Source organism: Piliocolobus tephrosceles, chromosome 13, assembly GCF_002776525.5.
Source record: "Piliocolobus tephrosceles isolate RC106 chromosome 13, ASM277652v3, whole genome shotgun sequence".
Classification (NCBI taxonomy): domain Eukaryota; kingdom Metazoa; phylum Chordata; class Mammalia; order Primates; family Cercopithecidae; genus Piliocolobus; species Piliocolobus tephrosceles.
Window position 1 is genome coordinate 35,947,774 of NC_045446.1, and position 16,612 is coordinate 35,964,385.

Genomic DNA, 16,612 nt, shown 5'->3' on the forward strand with positions numbered 1-16,612 from the left:
ATCAAATCTAACACTTATTGACTGTGTATTCTTATTACATGTCAGGCAGTGCACTAAGAAATTTGCCTTCATTAATTGTCTTGTTTACTTTTTACAATACCCTTGGAAAATAGAAACTGATATTATCCCCATTTTACACATGAGAAACTGAAGTCTAGGGAACTTGAAGTGATTTGCCCATGGTCAGGCAGTTAAAACACAATGGAGTCAAAGTTCAAACAGAGGTCGTCCTCTGACTTGAAAGCATTCATTCTTAAATATTATCCTATTCTTCCTCTCTTATTGGGATAATTGCTAGCTCCCCAGTGTCAACTCAGGTTTGTTATGGTATATACGATACATATTTGTTGAGTTAATGAATGAAGAAATGAGAAGAAAATAAATGAATAAAAGGATAAATTGACCCCAAATGAGTAAGAGAATAATAGTACTAATGACAGAACCAAAAACAAAAACAAAAACAAACAACAAAAAAACAAAAAAACAAAAAAAACTGAGAGAAGTCCTGCAAGGCGAAGGCAAGGAAACTTTGCATTTTATTATGGCAATAATAGAACGACAGTTCCTCCATGTGTTCAGGAAGAAATTAGCAAGATGACATTTGAAAAAGAAATTAAGTGAACACAGGTTTTTGGCACCTTTGATATAAAGAAAAATAGGTTATTTATATAGGTAAGAATGACCTTTGTATATCTAGAAGCAAAAGGCAAAAAAAAAAAAGGAAGAAAAAAATGTGGAAAAAAAGGAGGTTACCAAAATGAGCCAGTGCTCTGGGAGTTTGTTGCTAAGAAAGAAGGCTTCACTAGGTTATGGTCAAACAAGGCCATGCTATAAAGCATTCTTCCCAGGGCACACCTGCTTCTATATTACCTCCCCTAATTAACAAGAACAGCTGAGAATTCATTGATTATGTTCCTATGTGTATTACTTATTCTGCCAGACCCTTGATAATGGAATTCATAATTTAATCTTCATGGAAACACTCTGAGTTTGATACTATTATTTCCATTTTACAGATGAAGTTCAGTGAGAGAAAGATCCTTCTGCTAAAAATGGTTGAGAGGTACAAACTTAGATCTGTCTAACACTAAAACTCTTACTCGTTTTTCTATATTGGACAAATAGAACTGCCAGACCACTGACTGAAAGAGAGCATTCACCCCTCTTGCCTTCAATGGACAATATCGAAGAAGAAACTTCTTTTTCCTCCAATACATTTTTCCAAGGAGAGAAAAGAGTAATAAACATGAATGACCATTTCCAATCATGTGCACGTAAGTAGACTTAGTTGAATCATTATAGCAATAATTATTGATTCTTTTATTTAATTCCTTAAAAAGAAAGAGATATACCTAACTTTAATTGAACTACCATAATATCATGAATATAAAACAGTTAAAACAGCAGTAAGTTGCCTTTTCTTTTCCAGCTCAGTGTCTTTATTCTTTTCCATCCTCAATAACTATCTATACCATTTTTGTCCATGTCAGACTATAAGGTTTGACTAAGAATTTGGTCAGCCCCATTATAACTCCTTGCATGGCACACAAAGGTATTCTCCATGAGATGGAGTCCAAGTCACAGAAGGTTTTGCAGTGGAAAGTTGGAGCCTTTTCTTCACCCTTAGTTACATACTCTAGTGTTAATGGAAGGATTCCTCCATTCCTAATAGAATCTGGGAGAGAGTTAAGAATCCTATGATGGGCACCATGTGGAGACACAATTTGCTTGTTGTCTAACTAGCTGTTAGTCTACCTCTTTCCTGGAGTGTGAGTATAGATTTCACCAAACAAAAGTATTATCTTTCCCCTAATTCCCGTTTACTCTTTAAGGTTTTATAAGCAGGCACTTTTTACTAATATTTCAAGTTACTCCTGACTTTTGATCTTCTTTAATTGTCATCTAAGGACATGCATTATCTCCCCCAAGACATTGCAGTTTCTTGTAAGCAGGGATGCCCTAAACACGAGTTTGGGTGATGGCAAAATAAAATTGAGAAGAGAGACTCAGACTGAGAAACTTATTACACAAAATAGGGTAGGATAAGTAATAGGAGGTAGGAGGCTGACCCAGCTATACTCTAAATGCGCCAGCAGAGCTTGGTAACCATGCAGGAAAGAGGTAGCAGCAGTCCAGTCAGGCAGGCAGTATAACAGGGGGTTAAAAAGTCAGGCAGGGAGAACATGGTGATGAGCCTTCCAGATAAAGATAATATGAATAGGTGGTCAGCACCAGAGGATAAGAATGGCTCCAGCAGGGCCTGGGCTTTGTGAACAGGACGCCAGGTATCACGTTATAGGAAGGGGATCTGCCGGTGACAGATGCAGGCTCCAGAAGCATCAGAGTCCTGGAAAAGAAATAAAGACAGGAGAGAACAAGACAGAAACTCTAGAAGTTATTTAAGCTCAGAAACTTGGAGAAGTTGGACGAGGTCAAGGAGAATATGCCATATCAGCAGTCAGAATGATAGTCTTGAGCCCCTATGCCAGATATAGAGCAAAGTGCCTCCCATGTTAGTGTTAGTACCCAGATTGTCTCAGGGAGCCATTGATGAGGTTTATAGAAATTAAGCCATAGTACCCAGCTTGTCTCAGGGAGCCATTTATGAGGTTTATAGAAATTAAGCTAGTCCCTGAAATGACTGTAGATTACATATTTTTAAATTCCACCATGGGTTGACATCTAGAGCTCTGCATATAGAAGACACTTGATTATAATCACATAGAACTAAGTGCATTATATGTGCTAGACACTAGTCTAAGTGCTTGACATGAGTTATCACATTTAACCACATCCTAAGATTGTATATACAATTATGCGCCAAATAACATTTTGGTCGACAATAGATCATATATGACAGTGGTCCTAAAAGACCATAACATCATATTTTTACTGTACCTTTTCTATGCCTAGCCATGTGTAGCTACACATATACTTACCATTGTGTTATAATTGCTTACAGTATTCAGTACAGTAACCTGCTATACAGGTTTATAGCTTAGGAGCAATAGGCTATACTATATAGCCTGAGTATGTAGTAGGCTACACTATCTAGGTTTGTGTAAGTACACTCTATAACATTTGTACAAAATTAACTAATGACATTTTTCTAGAAATGTATCCCTGCCATTAAGCAATTAATTATTGTACTATTATTCTTATTTAATAGAAAGAAAGCCAAGGCCCAAGCATATGAAATAAATTGCCCAAGAGCTGGAAGCACTCCGCTTGAAAATCAGCACAAGACAAAGATGTCCTCTCTCACCACACCTGTACAATGTAGTATTGGAAGTTCTGGCCAGGGCAATCAGGCAAGAGAAGGAAATAAAGGTATTCGAATAGGAAGAGAGGAAGTCAAACTATCTTTGTTTGACGATGACATGATCCCATCTTCTCAGCCCAAAAGCTTCTTAAGCCAATAAGCAACTTCAGCAAAGTCTCAGGATACAAAATCAGCATGCGAAAATGGCTAGCATTCCTATACACCAACAACAGGCAAACTGAGAGCCAAATCATGAATGAACTCCCATTCACAATTGCCACAAAAAGAATATAATACCTAGGAATACAGTTAACAAGGGAAGTGAAGGACCTCTTCAAGAGGAACTACAAACCACTGCTCAAAGAAGTCAGAGAGGACACGAACAAATGGAAAAACATTGCATGCTCATGGATAAGAAGAATCAATATCATGACAATGGCCATATTGCCCAAAGTAATTTGTAGATTCAATGCTATTCTCATTAAACTACCATTGACATTCTTCAAACTATTTTAATATCCATATAGAACCAAAAAAAAAGCCCAGAGAGCCAAGACAATCCTAAGCAAAAAGAACAAGGTTGGAGGCATCACACTATCTGATTTCAAACTATACTACAAGGCTACAGTAATCAAAACAGCATGGTACTGGTTCAAGAATAGACACATAGACCAATGGAACAGAATAGAGAACCCAGAAATAAGACCACACACCTACAACCATCTGATTTTGACAACCTGACAAAAACAAACAATGGGGAAATAATTCTCTATTTAATAAATGGTGCTGGGAGAATTGGCTGGCCACATGAAGAAAATTGAAATTGGACTACTTCCTTATACCACATACAAAAATCAACTCAAGATGGATTAAAGACTTAAACATAAAACTGGAAACTATAAAAGCTGTGGAAGAAAATCTAGGCAATACCATTCAGGACATTGGCATAGGCAAAGACTTCATGACGAAAACATCAAAAGCAATTTCAATAAAAGCCAAAATTGACAAATGGGATCTAATTAAAGAACTTCTGCACAGCAAAAAAAACCTATTATCAGAGTGAACTGTCAACCTACAGAATGGGAAAAAAATTTTGCAATCTATCCATCTGACAAAGGTCTAATATCCAGCATCTACAAGGAAAAAAAAATAAATAATGCCATTAAAAAGTGGGCAAAGGACACGAACAGACACTTCTCAAAAGAGGACATACATGCAGCAAATAAACATATGAAAAAAAGCTCAAAAGCACTGATCATTAGAGAAATGCAAATCAAAACTACAATGAAATACCATCTCATGCCAGTCAAAATGGCTATTGCTACCAAGTCAAAAAAAAAAAAAAACAGATGCTGGCAAGGTTGCAGAGAAAAAATAATGCTTTTGAACTTTTGGTGGGAATGCAAATTAGTTCAATCATTATGGAAGACAGTGTGGCGATTCCTCAAAGACACAGAGGCAGAAATACCATTTGACCCAGCAATCTCATTACTGGGTATATACTGAAAGGAATATAAATCATTCTATTATAAAGATACATGCAGCACTATTCACAATAGCAAAGAGATGGAATCAAACTAAACACCCATCAGTGATAGACTGGATAAAGAAAGTGTGGTACATATACACCATGGAATACTATGTAACCATAAGAAGGAATGAGACCGTGTCCTTCGAAGGGACATGGATGGAGCTGGAAGCCATTAACCTCAGCAAACTAACACAGGACAGAAAACCAAACACCGCATGTTCTCACTTATAAGTGGGAGCTGAACTATGAGAACACATGGAAATGCAAGGGGGAATAACACACACTGGGGGCCTGTCAGAGCGTGGGTGGGGAGGAGAGAGAGCATTAGGAAGAATAGCTAATGCTGGGCTGAATATCTAGGTGATGGGATTAACTGTGCAGCAAACCGCCATGGCACACATAATCTATGTAACAAACCTGCACATCCTGCGCATGTATCCCTGAACTTAAAATTAAAAATAAATGAATAAATTGCCCAAAGTAATGCATTGTGCAAATAGTGAAGCTGGAATACAGATTCAAATAGCTTGTCAACAAAACCCAGTCTTAAAGCTATATTGCCAATCTTGGTGATACAATTTTATACAAAAAAAATTTGCTGAAGTCTTACATGGCAGACCCTGTGCTAGCTATTAGTGTCTCAACAACAAAAAATGTATATAGGTAACATCTATGCCTGTAAGGAGCTTAAAGTATAATGCATATATGATGCATTAAAGGTAGAAATACTTACTAAAGCACTCTGATAGGAGGCTAGAGGGTGCTATGAGAGCACTTAGCACAGGAACCGAATACTCCCCAAAGGTGAGGTCACTTAGGTGAAGTGATGAATGATTAGAGGTCATAAAAGCAAAGGATGAAGAGGAAGGGGAAAGAACAACTTGTTCAAAGCTCCAAAGGCAAAAAGGAGCATAATTCTTTCAAGTTACTGAAGGTCACTCTGCATGACAGAAGTTAAGAGTATATAAAACGATGAGAGAAATCAAACAAGAGATGTCACTAGAGAAGTGGACAGAGGCCCGATTATGATTATGCAGGGCCAAGGAGGTGACATTCAGGAGTCAGGACTTCACATTGAGGGAAAAACTAGGAAAGGATTTAAAGAAGGCAGTAATGTGACCAGATATATATTTAGGAAAAATTACTTTGACTTCTGTGTGGAAAGAATGAATAGATGGATGAGTGAATAGATGGAGGGATGGACTGATGGACAGAAAACCAATTCTTGCTCTTCCTACTTCATGAAACAGATTTAAGTAGGTTTCATTGTTCCTACAGCCCATCTGCCTCTCAGTCTTCTGATAGAAACTAGAGCCCAGAAGATATCACCAGAGGCCAAGTCTACCACAGGAAAATGATCTTATAAAAAAATGAATGGTTTTCACTTAACAGTGGGTTATTTCCATGCTCTGTATGGACTCTTATGCTCCCATCCCAGCAAGGAATTTGCTATAGTTCCAACAAGTCTTCTACAACCAACCACTGCTATTGCAGTAACTGTAAACATATGTTTTCTGCTTTTCCCACATGTACCACAACCTGTACCACAGGTTGAAGCTCAATGCAGAGAAAAAGGGGCACAGAGGAAGTCTGGAATGTCTGGTGTCATACCAGCCATGCAAAAGGTCTTGGCCTTATGTGATAAATCATACCTTCCACATCTGTTGGTGAGAGAATTGAAAGAGGGCACATCTCTTCTGTGTGTAGCCTAATGGTTCTCTTCCAACACTAAACAAGTCCATTTAAAGCACAGGCTGGCAGGGGTCACCTTCACCATCACACATGTTTTAACAATCCAGGTGCTCAGAGAACATAAAAGTTCTGTAACTGTAAAGAATCAAACAGCTTTGAAGAGCCTATGCTAATGCTTTTCTGAAGGGATTATGTGTAGACAACTCTAATTGTTGCACTGAACCTATGCCCTTCTTTGCTTCCCTCCTACCTGTCTTTGTCATATGTACGTGCCTTCTCTACCCTTTTACCTCAGGTTGTCCTACACACAGAAAACTAAGTGGGAGAGAGGGGCCTATAATACTGACTCACCTTAAGCACCAGCAGACAAAGCAAAAGGTGATTATTTTAGATCTCTTTCACAAGAAAATGTGCAGCCTAGAAACAGAAAGGGCAAAAGATCAGAAAAAAGAAAACAGGAAACATGCTAGACATTTTTACTTTTGTGTAAGATGAAGTTAAGACATTTTTACTTATTAGCAAGACTAGCTTAAGAAAATTCTTCAGTCATTACATCTATAAAAATGATGCAATATTAACATCATACCAAAATGACAGATGCAGATGTCAGTAGGGAGAACATAGTAAACAGTATAAAGGGCTCTAAAAATGCAAAGCATTATGGCTAGGTTTTATGGGGTATTTTTTTTGTTTGTTTCTTTGGGTTTTCTTAAAAAATATTTTATGAGTACATAGTAGGAGTATATGTTTATGGGGTATATGGGATATTTTGATATAAGCATGCAATGTGTAATAATCACATCAGGGTACATGAGGTATCAATCACCTCGCACATTTATCTTTTGTGTTACAAGCAATCCAATTACACTTTTAGTTATATTAAAATGTACAGTTAAATTACTGCCTACAGTCATCCTGTTGTGCTATCAAATACTAGATCTTACTCATTCTTTCTAACTATTTTTTTGGCCTCTTTATCCCCACTAATCTCCATTCCCCTGGTACCCTTCCCAGCCTTTGGTAACCATCCTTCTACTCTCTATCTCTATGAGTTCAACTGTTATAATTCTTAGCTCCCCAAAATAAGTGAGAACATGTGAAGTTTGTCTTTCCGTTCTTGGATTATATCACTTAACATAATAACCTCCAGTTTTATCCATGTTGTTGCAAATGACAGGGTCTCATTATTTTTTATGGTTGAATAATACTCCATTGTGTAAATATACTGTATTTTCTTTATTCAGTTGTCTGTTGATGGACACTTAGGTTGTTTCCAAATCTTGGCTACTGCAGTAACCTTGGGGGTGCAGGTATCTCTTCATTCAATACATTGATTTTCTTTTTCTTGGGGGGTGGGTATCTACCTAGCAGTGGGATTGATGGATCATATGATAGCTCTGTTTTTAGTTCTTTGAGGAACTTCCAAAATGTTCTCCATAGTGGTTGTACTAATTTACATTTCAACAACAGTGTATGAGGGTTCTCTTTTCTTTTCATCCTTGAAAGCATTTGTTATTGATCGTGTTTTGGATAAAAGTTATTTTAACTGAGATGAATTGAGATGTCATTATCATTTTGATTTGCGTTTCTCTGATAAGTGATGCTGAACATTTTTATGCCTTTTTGCCATTTGTATGTCTTCTTTTAAGAAATGTCTATTCATATCTTCCGCTCATTTTAAATATTGTATTATTGTTTTTTTTCCTACAGAGTTTGTTTGAGCTCCTTATATACTCCATTTATTAACCCCTTGTTGGATGGGTAGTTGCAAACATTTTCTCCCATTCTGTGGGCTGTTTTCTTTACTTGGTTGATTGTTTCCTTTGCTATGAAGAAACATTTTAGCTTGATATGATCCCATTTGTCCGTTTTTGCTTTGGTTGCCTGTGCTTGTGGGGTATTACTCAAGAAATCCTCACCTAGTCAATGTTCCAAAGAGTTTCTCCAATATTTTCTATTAGCAGTTTCATGGCTTGTGGTCTTAGATTTAAGTTTTTAATTCACTTTGATTTTATTTTTGTATATGGCAAGGGATAGAGGTTTAATTTGATTCTTCTGCATATAAATATCCAGTTTTCACAGCATCGTGTATCACACAGACTGTCCTTTTCCCAATGTTTGCTCTTGGCACCTTTGTGGAAAATGAGTTCACTGTAGATGTATGTATGGCTTTGTTTCTGAGTTCTCTATTCTGCTCATTTCATTGGTCTATGTGTCTGTGTTTATGCCAGTACCATGCTCTTTTTGTTGCTATAGCTCTGTAGTGTAATTTGAAGTGAAGCAACATAACTCCTCCAGTATTGTTCTTTTTGCTCAGGATAGTTTTGAATATCTGGGTCTTTTGTAGTTCTACGTAAATTTTAGAATTTTTTTTCTATTTCTGTGAAGAATGTCATTGATATTTTGATAGAGATTGTAGTAAATCTATATATTGCTTTGGGTAGTATGGACATTTTAACAATATTAATTCTTCCAAACCATAAACATGTAATACTTTCTATTTTTTGTATCCCCTTCCATTTCTTTTATCAATGTTTTATAGTTTTCATTGTAGAAATATTTCACTTTTGTTAAATGAATTCCTAGTTATTTAATTTGATATACAGCTATTGTAAATGGAATTACTTTCCTGATTTCAGATTGTTTGTTGTTGGCATATAAAAATGCTACCGATTTTTGTATGCTGATTTTGTATCCTGCAACTTTACTGAATGTGTTTATTAGTAATAGTAGTTTTTTGGTTGGGTCTATAGGGTATTCCAAATATAAGATCATAACATCAGCAAAAAAGGATAACTGGACTTCTTCCTTTCCAGTTTGGATGCCCTTTATTTATTTCTCTTGTCTGATTGGCCTAGCTAGGACTTCCAGTACCATGTTGAATAATAGTAGTGAAAGTGAGCATCCTTGTCATGTTCAAGATCTTAAAGGAAAGGGTTTCTCTTTTTTTTCCCATTTGTTATGATATTAGTTGTGAGTCTGTCATATATGGTTTTTATTATGTCTATGCCATTTTTTTTAGGGTTTTTATCATGAAGATGTGGAATTTTTTTCAAATGCTTTGTCAGCATCAATTGAAATGATCATACAGTTTTCATCCTCCATTCTGTTGATATGCTGTATGACACTGATACATTTGCATATGTTGAATGATTTTTGCATCCCTGGGATAAATCCCACTTGGTCATGATGAATGATCTTTTTAATGTGTTGCTGAATTCAGTTTGCTTGTATATTGTTGATGATTTTTGTATTCATATGCATCAGAGATATTGACCTGTAGTTTTCTTTTTTTGGTGTCTCTTTGGTTTTGGTAGCAGGGTAATACTGGCCTCACAGAATGAGTTTGGAAGTATTACTTCCACCTCTATTTTTCATAATAGTTTGAATAGGATTGGTATTGGTTCTTTAAATGTTCAGTAAAATTCAACAGTGAAGCCACCAAGACCTAGGGTTTTTTCTGCTGGAAGATGTTTTTTATTATGGTCTTGATCTTATTACTTGCTATTGCTCTGTTCCGGTGTTGAATTTCTTCATGGTTCAATCTTGGTAGGCTGTGTGTACCTAGAAATTTATTTATTTCTTCTAGGTTTTCCAATTTATTCACATGTAGTTGCTCAAGTAGTCTCTAATTTGACCACTAATTTGAGTTTCTGCAGTGTAGGTTGAATGTCTCCTTTTTCTTCTCTGATTTTTTTGGGGTCATCTCTCTTTGTTTCTTAGCTAATCTGGCTAAAAAAATTTTGTTAATCTTTTTCAAAAAACCCAACTTTTAGTTTCATTTATCTTTTCTACTGTTTTACATTTCAATTTAATTTATTTCTGCTCTGATCTTTGTTATTTCTTCTACTAACTTTGGATTTGGTTTGCTCTTGCTTTTCTAGTTTTTTAGGATGCATTGCTGTGTTGTTTATTTGAAGTTTTTCTTCTTTTTTGATGTAGGCACTTACAGCTATAAACTTCACTGTTAGTACTGCTTTTGCTGTATCCCACAGCTTTTGGAATGTTGTGCTTCCATTACAATTTGTTTCAAAAACATTTTCAGTTTTCTTATTAATCTCTTCATTGATCTACTGGTTATTCAGAAGCACATCATTTAATGTCCATTTATTTGTATAATTTCCAAAATTCATCATTATTGATTTCTAATTTTATTCCATTGTGGTCAGAGAAGATACTTAATATTATTTTAATATTTTTGAATGTTTTAAGAATTGTTTTGTGGACTAACATATGGTCCATCCTTGAGAATGTTCCATTTGTTAAGGGAAAGAATGCGTATTCTGTAGTCATTGGATAAAATGTTCTGTAAATAACTATTAGATCATTTGATCTACAGCGCAGATTAAGTCCAATGTTGCTTTGTTGATTTTCTGTCTGGAAAATCTGTCCAGTGCTGAAAGTAGGGTGATGAATTGTGTAGTTATTACTGTATTGGGGGTAATCTCTCTCTTTAGCTCTAATGGTACTTGTTTTATATATCTGGGTGTTCCAGTGTTGGTGTGTATATATTTTCACTTTCTTGTACTTGAATATTGATATATTTCTCTAGGTTTGGAAAAGTCTCTGTTAGTATCTCTTTAAATAAACTTTCTACCTTTGTCTCTTTCTCTATCTTTTCTTTAAGGCCAATAACTCTTAGATTTATCCATTTTAGGCTATATTTTCTAGATCTTGTAGACGGGCTTCATTCTCTTTTATTCTTTTTTCCTTGTCTCTTCTGTGTATTTTTGAATAGCCTATCTTCATGCTCACTAATTCTCTCTTCTGTTTGATCAATTCTATTAAGAGTTTGATACATTCTTCAGCATGCCAATTGCATTTTAAATTCCAGAATTTCTGCTTGATTCCTTTTAATTATTTCAATTTATTTGTTAAATTCATCTGATAATATTCTGAATTCCTTCTCTTTGTTATCTGGGGTTTCTATGAGTTTCTTCAACATAGTGATTTTGAATTCTCTGTCTGAAAGTTCACATATCTCTATCTCTCCAGGATTGGCCTCTCACACTTTATTTAGTTCATTTGGTGAGATCATGTTTTCCTGGAAGATATTGATGCTTGTGGATGTTTGTTAGTATCTGGGCATTGAAGAGTTGTGTATTTATGGTAGTCTTTTTTTTTTTTTTTTTTTGAGACGGAGTCTGGCTCTGTCGCCCAGGCTGGAGTACAGTGGCCGGATCTCAGCTCACTGCAAGCTCCGCCTCCCGGGTTTACGCCATTCTCCTGCCTCAGCCTCCCGAGTAGCTGGGACTACAGGTGCCCGCCACTTCACCCGGCTAGTTTTTTGTATTTTTTAGTAGAGACGGGGTTTCACCGTGTTAGCCAGGATGGTCTCGATCTCCTGACCTAGTGATCCGCCCATCTCGGCCTCCCAAAGTGCTGAGATTACAGGCTTGAGCCACCGCGCCTGGCCTATGGTAGTCTTTATAGTCTGGAATTGTTTGTATCTGTCCTTCTTGGGAAGGCTTTCCAGGTATTCAAAGGGACTTGGGTGTTGTGATCTATGTTTTTCGTGACTGCAGCCATATCTGTTATAGGGGGCAACCTACACTCAGTAGCACTGTGGTTCTTGTAGACTTGTAGAGGTACTTCCTTGGTGGTCTTGGACAAAATCTTTAAGAATTTTATAGATTACCAGGCAGAGACTCTTGTTCTCCTCCCTTACTTTTTCCCAAACAGTCTCTCTCTTTCTCTCTGTGCTGAGCTGCCTGGAGCTGGGGGAGAGGTCACACAGGTAACCACTTCTGTGGTCACCACCACTGGGACTGCACTGGGTCAGACCTAAAACTGGCATAGCGCTGGATACTGCCCAAAGCTTTCTGTAATCACTCAAGGCTCTAGGGCTCTGCAATCAACAGGTGATGAAGCCAGCCAGTCTTGTGTCCTACCCTTCAAGGCAATAGTCTCTCGTCTGGCCCAAGGTATGTCCAGAAATGTGATCCAAGAGCCAAGGCCTGGAATTTGTGACCCCAAGAGCCCATCTGGTACTCTACCCCACTAAGACCAAGCTGGTAGCTAAGCTGTAACACAAAGTCTTCTTTAGTCTCCCCTCTTCTTTTGTCAATCTGAAGCAGTCTCTTCTTGTAGCCACCACAGCTCTGAATATGCTGGGTCACACCTGAAGCCAGCACAACTCAGAATCTCACCCAAGGCCCTTAGTATGTACTACCTGTAACCACTGTTGATTATTCAGGGCCCAAGAGTTTTTTAGTCAGCAAGTGATGAATCCTGCCAGAACTGGGTTCTTCCTTTCATGGCAGCAGGTTCCCTTCTGATCCAGGATATATCTAGAAATGCTGTTCTGGACCTAGGGCCTGGAAAGGGGGCCTCATGTCTCTGCCTGGTGCCCTGTCCTATTGTGACTAAATGGGTATCCAAGTTATAAGACAAAGTCCTCTTTACTCTTCCCTCTCCTCTTCTCACATGAAAGGAAGGGGTATCTTTTGAAGCTGTGAGCTGTACTGCCTCAGGTTCAGAGAGGTGTGATACAAGCAGTCCTTTAGCTACCTTGGCTGGTGTCTCACTAGGTCGCATGCCCCTGTGCCCCAAGTCCATTTGCTCCAAGCAAAGCACAGCACTAGGACTTGCCTAGGAGTTGTAGTCCTTTTTGGCCTAAACTGCCTTTCAAGTTTATTTAGAACACAAGAACACTTTAGCCCACAGTGGCAAGGCTTGCTGAAACTTAAGCTCTGACCACTAGGGTGGGTGATTTCCCTCTGGCTAGGGTGGGTCTAAATGTTCTTTCCATAAGTCTCGGCTGAGTTCTGCATGATATTGGCAGCACTGAGTTCCAATGCAAAGTCCCACATTCACCGCACTTTCCCTGCCCTAATTGCCACAGATTCTCTTTCTGCACCATGTAGCCACTGCAGGAGGATGGGGGAGGGGTGGTGTTGACAATTCAAAACTGTCTTTTCTAACCTTTTCAATGCCTCTTTCAGCAATATAAAGCTAAAACCAGGTACTGTGATTGCTCACTGATTTTTAGTGCTTATGAAGGTGCTGTTTTATATAGACAGTTGTTAAATTTGGTGTTCCTGCAGAGAGGACGATTGGCAGAGGCTTCTATTGAGCCATCTTCCTCTGTCTCTGGCTAGGTTTTTCATTAGCCCCATCTAACTATGGCATCCAACCTCTAGTCAATATTCTATCATCCATCTTCAAAATAGACCCACTGAAAAGAAGCACTTCACCTACATGAAACTCAGTAATCCAGCAATCCCATTTTACTGAGACATAAAGAAAGGAAGCAAAATGGGCCACTGATCAGGCAAAGGTGCTATAATAAAGCTCGTGGACTTTTCTCACAGGAACGCTCCTGGAGGTAACAGTTGGAGTCAATTTGCTTGTATTTTAGGCACAAGTTTAACGAGCGTGATTGTCTGGTTTCCCAGTTCAAGGAATCCCAGAGGCAGCAGGTCATCAGAGAGACACAGACTGGCAGTATCAAAGAGTGACAGCTGGCAGTATCAAAGACCGACAGCTGGCAGCCTGAGAGTTGATGAAGAGGACAGAAAAACTCTGAAAAGTTGATACCAGAACTCCAAACCGGATCCCCCACAGGTTCAAACACAGAGCCCTGCACTCAATAGGCTCTATTAAAGCCTGTTAGAATAATTTATGATTGAGTCATCAAGACAAGATCAAATTAGAATGTTCTATTTAATAAAGCAGGGAAGTATATATATATTTTCAAAGATGTTCACCAAAAATAGTGTAGATGAACCTATTTTTATACAGATGAACTTTGCAACCAGAACAACTCATTTCCTTAATGTTCCAGATGGATAGTTGACATTTGACTGTTCAATGGTCACATTCCAATTTTAATCCTGAGCCACCTGCCCCTCAATGGCCAGGGAGCCACACTCAGGAAACACAAAGGCATTATGCTAATACTGTCCTAAGTTTAACAAAATTAGGTAGGTAAATCTGCCACTCCCTCCAAGAAAAATTACACACCGCCACTCCAACCTCAAACATACGACTCCAGAGTTATCTATACTACTGCCTGCTGCCAATGATATGTAACGTATGTTAGCATGTGTGCTGACCAAGTTTAAATCAGATTTCAGCTGACCACTTAAGAAGACATTCTTCTAATCTAACAATCTGAGCTTTTTGTGATTCAATTTATCTTTGAGTCCCTTGAGCTAGATTCTCAAGAAATCAAATAATTGCCATTCCATATTACTGAACTCTTGAACCTGAAAGACAAAGACAATAGATTGGGACTTAAAATATGGAGCAAAGACTACCATAAGTGATATTTTATTTTGCATTATTCTTTTTGCAAATACTAACAATGGAAAAATCAGGGTCACTAAAATCAGAGCAAACTTGAGATAAGAATTTTGCTGGACAGAATGCTTTTTATGCCTGTTACATATGTCTAAGACATAGTTCTGCCTCCAGAGATGGCATGTGCAACACTCCTGCTCTCTCCCATAACCATGGAAGATATAACAAAAATCAAGAAAGTGCTTTTTCTCACTAAGTCCAGACATAGCCTCAGAATCCTTTACAACAGAGTTCTCCAAATAGCTGTGATTAATAAATCCACAGTGGTGGTTTTATTATAGATGGCATGGGTTGGGAGGCAAAGCAGTAGTATCCCAGTTGTTTCTATTTTTATCTCAATAAATGATTCTTTCCAAAGATGTTACAGAGGTTTGGGTTTCCTGTGGTCACACATTTCAATCTATGTCTAATGTGTCTTCCTAAGTAATAGAAGCTGTAAAGCCCAAACTGCATTTTCAGCTAAGTTTCCACCCTGTTTTGGGTTCCATCAAGAGATGGTGGCCTTGCAGGAAGAGATTGAAACTCCTGGCAAACACAGGGTCAGAAGAGGTTGTTTCTCCTGAGGCAGCTGGGACCAAAGTTTGACAGTCCAGTCCCTGGTATCAAAGCTACAAAAGAGCAAAATATCTGTGGCAGCCACATTTATTTTTAACAAGTCCCTTATGGTGCTTGGGCAATTCATTGGGCTGCATTATTTCTGAATGAGCAATTCACCTATACTTGGTTTCACTCTTAGATACAGGCAAGAGAGGCTCCTGTTCTGGTCCCACCATGTTAGAGGTTCCTCACTGACTTGACCCTTTACATGGAGTGAGGAGTATGTGAGACTAAGGGGACATACTTAATTGGAGCTCTAGCCCCAGATGGTGCCCCAGGAAACATGGACCCATACTGTTACCCAAATGGCCCTGAGCTTGCTTCCAGGGTCTGTGTGGATCTCTTTCCTGGGGCCATTTTTCTCGGAGTGTCCCACTCCACCAGTGTGGGCACCTTTAGATCTGACAGTGACGACAGAGCAACTTGTCACCAGGCATATAGATAGAGCTTGGACACGTGAGCTGTAGTCTCCACACACAGGCACACAAGGTGCTTGCAGCACAGAATGAAGTCAGAGATGGGCACAGAAGGGCTGGGAACCTGGGTTGGGAGCTGAGGCTATGCTTTCCCCAAGGCACTACGCTTTGGTGAGAAACCCAGAGAAGTCTATTGTAAAGTGAATCTGGACTTTCCAGGTCATTTCAGAGGTACCTTTCTCAAAGGAGAATAGTAGATATTTTATTTAATTATTTGAAGATTCGATTTAACTTTTAAGTATTTAGACGTATATTATGTGGCTCTCTACTTATATCGCAGGCCCCACAAATTTTACAAGTAAGACTGCTTAGTTCTTTCTCCCTCCTGTAAATTCTGTAAGCTACCTTGTACCCTATAATAAACCCCGTTCTGCCTAAGCTACCTAACATGGATTCTATTTTCTAACACCAACAATCCTTGCTACTACAGCTCCCGAGGTGTTTAAAAGGAGATGCTATTGTCCTTTTCCTATACCTAAGTCTATATCAGCTCAAGGAATTGATGTAGATTTCATCAAATCAACTCTTCCAGTATCAACTGTAGCTTCTATTTGTTGTGAATGACTCTTCCCATTCCCAAGGCTCTGTACTGTAGTAGAAAGAGTACTGAAGGTTGAATGAGAGCGTGGGTTGGAGACCTAGCTCCAACACCAGTAGTGCCACTTTGAAAAGCACTGTGAAAATGTAACATTTACATTTCTAATGCTGGAACTAAGAAAATAGCTAATAATAGCTGGATTCATAGGTATA